Source organism: Musa acuminata, chromosome BXJ2-7, assembly GCF_036884655.1.
Source record: "Musa acuminata AAA Group cultivar baxijiao chromosome BXJ2-7, Cavendish_Baxijiao_AAA, whole genome shotgun sequence".
Lineage (NCBI taxonomy): Eukaryota > Viridiplantae > Streptophyta > Magnoliopsida > Zingiberales > Musaceae > Musa > Musa acuminata.
The window spans coordinates 10,215,336-10,223,543 of NC_088344.1; positions in this window are offsets into that span (position 1 = coordinate 10,215,336).

Sequence of the window (8,208 nt, forward strand, 5' to 3'; positions counted from 1 at the left end):
CTCGACTAGAGAGAGAGGACATTAACATAAAGTAGGTGGTGGCAAGAGAGTGGCATGGACACAGCTATGAAGGACCCATATGTGATCTAGGCCATCACCATCGTGGGCAAGAAGTGGTCGAAGTGCTATCGTCAACGCCACCACACTTTATAGCTCAACCCATCACCGCCACCGAAGTGCCCAGATTAGGTGATGGGGGATGGCTCATATCGAACAAGGCCATAAGAAGATGGGAATCCCTAAGTCGTGGTGACTCTATTGTGGGACCACCCATGGACGTACTTCAATCTACAGTGGGGATACTACGAGGTGTCGATATCACTGACCTACCCCTCTTTCGCTATTCGTTGAGGCAAGCTATGAGAGGAGTCAAGGTGGCTCCTTTTTCACTCATCGTCGAGGTTGTTAGGATCGAGAGCACTAAGAGGGGGGGGGGGGAGGGGGGGGTGAATTAGTGCAGCGGAAATCTTTCAGCGATTAAAAACGAAAGCTGCGTTCGTTCGATAAAAACTATTTTGATGCAAAAGCCGATTCTAAGATTACTTATGATTAAGTGCAGTTTACGTCTAAACACAGTTTGCGTCTAAACGTAGTTTGCGTTTAAACACAGTTTGCGTCTAAGCGCAGTTTACGTCTAAGCTCAGATTGCGTAAATCACTTGTTTAGATCAAAAGTAGTTTAAGCATAAGTATAAAGACAGTGTGCTGCTATTGTACAGCCCAAAAAGTAATCTACAAAAAGCAGATTTACGTCTAAACGCAGATTTACGTCTAAACGCAGATTTACGTCTGAACTTTGAAACTCGTTTGTAGACTCGCAGAAGGCAATATGCAGTTCAAGACGTAAACATAAACTGAAATCTGATGATTATATGAGGAAAGCCGATTTACGTCTAAATGCAGTTTTACGTCTGAATGCAGATTTTTGTCTAAACCTTGAAACTCGTTCGTAAAATTGCAGAAGACAGTTTGCAGTTATAAATAGAATCAAAACATAAATGTAAACTTCAAAGAAACTCGTTCGTAAAAGCGCAGAAGATAGTTTGCAGTTACAAAACGTAATTGTAAACTGTAATGTATGAAAATACGATTTACGTCTGAATGCAGATTCGGAAAGATCAGCACTTAGAAACTTGTTCGTAAAGGCGCAGAGAGCAGTAGCTATGTAGGAGGTTTGCAGTAATGATAAAGTGCTCAAAATAAACGTAAACCAGAGATTTAGAGTGGTTCGGTCAGTCTTGACCTACTCCACTTTTGGCTTCCTCCACCGACGAGGTCACCGACGTCAACTAGAGGCCTTCCTTCAATAGGCGAAGGCCAACTGCCCTTTTATAGATTCACTCCTTTTGATGGGCTCAGGAGACAACCCTCACAGGACCTTTCTCTCCTCTCTTTACAACTCAAGACTTGAAGAACAGAAAGAGGAGAACTTTAGGACTTTACACAAATTTGAGCTCTTAGAATCACAGAAAAGATCAAGAATTCGGTGTAGGTCTGTATCTTTTCAGTGCTGAATGGGTGGGGTATTTATAGGCCCCAACCCAATTCAAATTTGGAGCTCAAAACAATCAAATCCCGGAATTCCGGGATCAGGCGGTTGTACCTCCTGACTGGAGAGGTTGCACCGCCTGACAGAGCTCGAAGACTGAGCCCAGGCGGTGCCACCTCTTGACTGAGGCAGTTGCACCTCTCTGCCAGAGCTCGAAGACCGAGCTCAGGCGGTGCCACCTCTCTGTCAGGGAGGTTGCACCGCCCAGTCTTGCTCGAAGACTGAGCTCAGGCGGTGCCACCTCTCTGTCATGGAGGTTGCACCGCCCAGTCTTGCTCGAAGACTGAGCTCAGGCGGTGCCACCTCCTGGCTGGGGAGGTTGCACCGCCCAGTCTCGCTGGGAGGCTTAGCCCAGGCGGTGCCACCTCCTGGCCTAGGCGGTTGCACCTCCTGGTGCAATCAGGGTCCGAATGGTTAGCTCCATTCGGCCCAATTTCAGTCTTTCAGGGGCCCAATTGCCCCAAGATTAAGCTAATGGGATCACCTCCCATTTTCCAACTTAATTAATGTGCTAACTACGATTAGATCTAAGACAATTTCTGCAGCTTTGCTTCGGTGCGTCAATCGCTTCTTCCGGCGAGTTTCCGGTGAACTTCTGTCGATCATCCGATGAACCCTCGGTGATGCTTCTGTGGACTTCCGACAAACTCCTGGACTTTGCAACGATCCACTTGGCGAGTTCCGATGAGCTTCGCTTGGCAAGCTTCTGGACTTCTCGGATCTGTTCTCGCAGAACCTCCGACGACCGTCTGAACTTCCGTCGAACTCTCGAACTCCCAACGTGATCATGAACTTGACTCCGGCACAACTCCTGCTGCTTGTCTAACTTTCATCGTAGTTAATCCTGCACACTTATCTCAACACATAGATTAGACAACAAATGACAATTGACTTCATCATCAAAATCCGAGATTCAACAATCTCCCCCTTTTTGATGATGATAATCAATTGATAATGGAGTTATCCTTAACTCCCCCTGTCTATATGTCATAGTTGAGATAAGTCAACCTTGAATTCAAGACCTAAGAATTCAAGTGACGTATTGATAAGTTAGATCAGTTAAACTTATCAATACTCCCATCATGATACTCATCATGAGGTATCTCTTCAAAGATGATGTCAAGGCTTGACATACATCATCAAGTTTGTATGATTGTGATTGTAACTATTCATCATGTATTTTGAACATTATCATATAAAGCTGTGAAGCACTATTACATGATGCACACATTTGAAATATTCTAGCAAGTTTTGCATTTTCTTCACATGATAAGATATCAACTCAGGGCATAATGCAAACTTTAGCACATGTTCATATATCTCTTGGTGATGCAAGGATGGCATAATCATAGCAGTGTTTATAGCATCACATAGCAGTGTTTATAGCATCACTCATAGTATTTCTAATCATGGTAGTGTTTATCAATTCATATATCTCCCCCTTTGTCATCAACAAAAAGCATAGTAATTATGATGCCAGAAAAAATAATAATAGCAAGCTTATAGAGGAATTTTACATAAATTGCTTTAAATACTTCTTCCCCTTTTTGTTATAATCCATTGTCTATGTAAAGATTTTGCAGGATAGAATACATACACATGAATCACTTCATCAAATCTTTTTCAGAAACTTATTTCTCATGAAGGTGTACGAGAAAATTTGTTTTATAGCATTCGAATAAATAAGACGCATTCGGACAAGATTTTGTTGCAGATTTTCACATATAATCATAGAAACATGGCAATCAAGTGATTTGACCATTCAATATAGTCTGAAAAATAATTTTAACAAATTTATCTATTCGGACACATCAACATTCCTAATTCTCTTTGAAATCAAAGCACAAGGTTTTCAAAACTTTTAGTTTCAAAGCACAACATTCTTAATTTGGACACATCACATACCAAATAGTAATGATACCATACAAATCTGAGATAACTTTTACCACAAGGCGCAAGATAGATGTTTACAGCCAGCACATCAGAAGTGAGTAACATAAGAAGTTTACAACAACAACAGGTGTTCAACAAGTTCATTGATGAGGTGGAAAATTGAAGTGCCTAAACAAGGAGTCAAATTGACTATGAATTTGCTGCAGCTCAGATAGGATTTGATCTTGTCGTTGTTCAATCCGTTCTTGTCTCTGTTCGAATCGATCCATTCGAATCCCAATTTCTTCGATGGATGTAAGAGTTTGCTCAACTGGATGTGTTTCCTCAAAGGGAAGGATCAGAGGAGATTGGGTACCCCTAAATACTGGTGTTTCTGGTTCTGGTTCAGGTTGAGGGTGATCAGTCCTTCTAGGGATTCTAACCCAGTTACCGTTTCTATAGTAACATCTTAGTCGGTGAAGTAGATTTTTGTTTATTATGCTGAATCTATCTACTTTCATTACTTCTTCTTCTGGTGGTATTAGAATGTCGTAAGCTTTCATTATTCTTGTGATTATACCACCATATGGGAGCATCATATCTTTCTTAGATAATTTTAACATGTTTTGTTGGATAAGATAACCAAGACAGATGTCATGTCCCTTCATGATTAAGTACATAGTTCCTAATTCTAATTGACTTACTTCATCATGATGGTATTGTTTAGGAAGAATTATACTAGTCATGATATGATGAAGTATCTTAGTGTTCAAAGGCAGTAGATGTTCACAACTTTTAGGAACCAATGCTATGTTTGGATTGGCAAAGATTGTTCCTAAGGCTTCAACATAGGATGTTCCAATACTTTCATCATCCCATGATCCTCTAAAGTAAAGTCCTATGCTTTTTATGGGAATGCCTATCATATCACAAATGAACCTATCAGTGATTGAGATGTGTTGTCCTAAAAGATAGGTGGACATTCTTCCTTCATCATCTATTTGCATGTTATTGTAAAATAATCTAACTAGCCTAGGATAGATGGGTTCGTTAATCTGCAAGATTAGAAGTAGATCTAGGTTTGCAAACCATTGGATAGTCTCTAAGTCTCTTAGTTCATTTAGATCTACGTATTTTCCCTTATTGATACTTCTAAGTTCGAAAGAGGGAAATTTTTCAGCATGGTTTTTTGAATCGAAAAGGGTGAAATCAAACTCTTCTACTAATCTCCTCTTTCCTTTGTCCCTTGAGGATCTTCTAGATCCCATAACTACTGCTGTTTAGAGGGATGATGATGAGCAAGAGTAAATGAAGAACAAAACAGAATTTAAGGGCTTCTTAGAGAGTACCTTTGTGAAATCTTCAAGAGAAGGAAGGATTCTTGATGTTTTGCTCCGAAATGGGAGGTATTTGGAAAGCTTAGAGGAGTGAAATGAGAATGGAGGAGACTTGGAAGAGTAGAGGAGGAAATGGGAGTGAGTTGGGGTCGGTTCCACCGCCGGCCCTAGCGTGGGTTTAAAAAAGGCAGAGTTGCGGGCGGTTGCACCTCTGGCTGGAGCGGTGCAACCGCTGGCAACCCGTGGTAGCTGGAGGTGCCACCGCTAGCTGGAGAGGTGCCACCGCTTGCAGCCAGTGAGCACCTAATGTGATTTGATCAGGGAGCCTTTGCCTTGAGGAGAGTTTTTCATTTCAGAGCAATTAACGTTTCTTACGTGATTTCGTATGAGTTTTTATTTAAGGAAGAAGCTCTTGTATGATCAAGATAGATCTTTTAACGTGCATATGTCGCACGTATGTTGATAGTTTGTTTGGTATCCCTTTTAAGATCATGACATATTTAGTTTCTTCATGATACAAGAATTAATTCGTAGATGATAGAGTTGACGGGTTCGAAGATCAAGGGGATATGTGAATTTGGGAATCATATGTTTCTAATAAGGTTGTATCCAAATCGCATTTGTGATTTCATAACTTCCACTTGTTACTTAAGCATTGCGAGTTCCTTTTTGACTCTTGGTTTATGACTATCGAGAATCTAGGAGCAGAATATTATTTCTTGCTCCAGCCTAAAATTTTAATGTTTTTATAAGAAGGGATGATTTTTAGGTACCCATTTGCTTTTGGGTGCCTCACAAATAGATCTACACTTCTTATCATGTTGCATAGAATTTGTCATGGTTCCTTTAGGAACCCAAATCAATTTATTTGGACTAATTTTCTTGAATGGACAATAATGTGTCTTGTGTCCAATTTTGCAACAAAAGTTGCATTTTGCTTGGTGTTGAACATGTAAGATGGGGCCTTTTATAAAAGTGGTTGGATTTAGGTGAGGACTTCTCACAAATCCAATTCCACTTCTTTTTGGAACATGACCCTTGTTTGCAAGGATCATGTTCAATGACTTGCTACCAACCTCGAATTTCTTCAAGGTGTCCTTGAGTAGCAGGTTTTCTTTTTGGAAAGTTTCTAAATCATGACATTTGATACATGAATTTAAACTATCATGATGTTCAACTTTTAACTTGTCAAACTCATAAGTAAGAATATCATGCACCTTTTTCAGCAATTTGTATTTTCTACTGATACTCTTGCATTCATCAAATAAGTCATTGAAAGCATTTAATAATTCATCGAAAGATAAATCAACATTTAATGAATTCGTTACCTCCTCTCCGATGGCCATTAAGGCGTAATGAGCAACTTGCTCGGTGTTGGACTCCTCTTTCTCAGATGCGCTCGAATCATCCCATGTTGCTTTGAGCGCCTTCTTCTTTGTTGTTCTCTTTTTGGCTTAGGGATAATCACTCTTGTAGTGTCCCGACTTTTTGCACTCATAGCAAATAACTTGATCCTTCTTGGGTTCAAGTTTATTTTTAGTGTCATTCTTAAACTTGTTTCTTTTAATGAATTTTTTAAATTTTCTAGTTAGAAGTGCCAAGTCATCGTCACAATCCTCATCACTTGTTTTCTCTCAAGTGATCTTCCAAAGTTCTAAGTGTCATATCCTTCCTGTTCTTTGGAAAGGATGTATTCTTGCTCTTCATGAGCTTTGCAAGTCATTTCGTAGGTCATTAATGACCCGATTAGTTCTTCAAGAGGGAAATTTCGCAGATCTTTTGCCTCTTGAATAGCCGTGACTTTAGGATCCCAACTCTTAGGAAGGGATCTTAGTATCTTATTAACAAGCTCAAAATCCGAAAAGCTCTTTCCAAGTCCTTATAGACCGTTGACAACATCCGTGAAACGGGTAAACATGTCGCCAATGGTTTCACTCAGTTTCATCCGAAAAAGTTTGAAAGAATGTAACAGCAAATTGATTTTTGACTCTTTTACTCTACTTGTGCCTTCATGGGTCACTTCAAGTGTGTGCCAAATATCAAATGCAGTCTCACAAGTTGAAACACGGTTAAACTCGTTTTTATCAAGTGCACAAAATAAGGCATTCATAGCCTTTGCATTAAGAGCGAAAGCCTTCTTATCCGAATCGTTCCAATCGATCATTGGAAGAGAAGACTTTGAAAAACCATTCTCAACAAGATTCCAGAGTTCTATGTCCATAGAAATAAGGAAGATCCTCATTCGGGTCTTCCAATAGGTGTAGTCCGTCCCATTAAACATGGGTGGACGTGTAATGGAATGACCCTCTTGGTTTCCGGCGTAAGCCATCTCTCTTGGATTTTAATCCGTGTGAGAGTTAACCGGGCTCTTATACCAATTATTAGGATCGAGAGCACTAAGAGGGGGGGGGGGGGGGTGAATTAGTGCAGCGGAAATCTTTCAGCGATTAAAAACGAAAGCTGCGTTCATTCGATAAAAACTATTTTGATGCAAAAGCCGATTCTAAGATTACTTATGATTAAGTGTAGTTTACGTCTAAACACAGTTTGCGTCTAAACGCAGTTTGCGTTTAAACACAGTTTGCGTCTAAGCGCAGTTTACGTCTAAGCTCAGATTGCGTAAATCACTTGTTTAGATCAAAAGCAGTTTAAGCAGAAGCATAAAGACAGTGTGCTGCTATTGTACATCCCAAAAAGTAATCTGCAAAAAGCAGATTTACGTCTAAACGCAGATTTACGTCTGAACTTTGAAACTCGTTTGTAGACTCGCAGAAGGCAATATGCAGTTCAAGACGTAAACGTAAACTGAAATCTGATGATTATACTAGGAAAGCCGATTTACGTCTAAATGCAGTTTTACGTCTGAATGCAGATTTTCGTCTAAACCTTGAAACTCGTTCGTAAAATTGCAGAAGACAGTTTGCAGTTATAAATAGAATCAAAACGTAAATGTAAACTTCAAAGAAACTCGTTCATAAAAGCGCAGAAGACAGTTTGCAGTTACAAAACGTAATTGTAAACTGTAATGTATGAAAATACGATTTACGTCTGAATGCAGATTCGGAAAGATCAGCACTTAGAAACTTGTTCGTAAAGGCGCAGAGAGCAGTAGCTATGTAGGAGGTTTGCAGTAATGATAAAGTGCTCAAAATAAACGCAAACCAGAGATTTAGAGTGGTTCGGTCAGTCTTGACCTACTCCACTTTTGGCTTCCTCCACCGACGAGGTCACCGACGTCAACTAGAGGCCTTCCTTCAATAGGCGAAGGCCAACTGCCCTTTTACAGATTCACTCCTTTTGATGGGCTCAGGAGACAACCCTTACAGGACCTTTCTCTCCTCTCTTTACAACTCAAGACTTGAAGAACAGAAAGAGGAGAACTTTAGGACTTTACACAAATTTGAGCTCTTAGAATCACAGAAAAGATCAAGAATTCAGTGTAGGTCTGTAT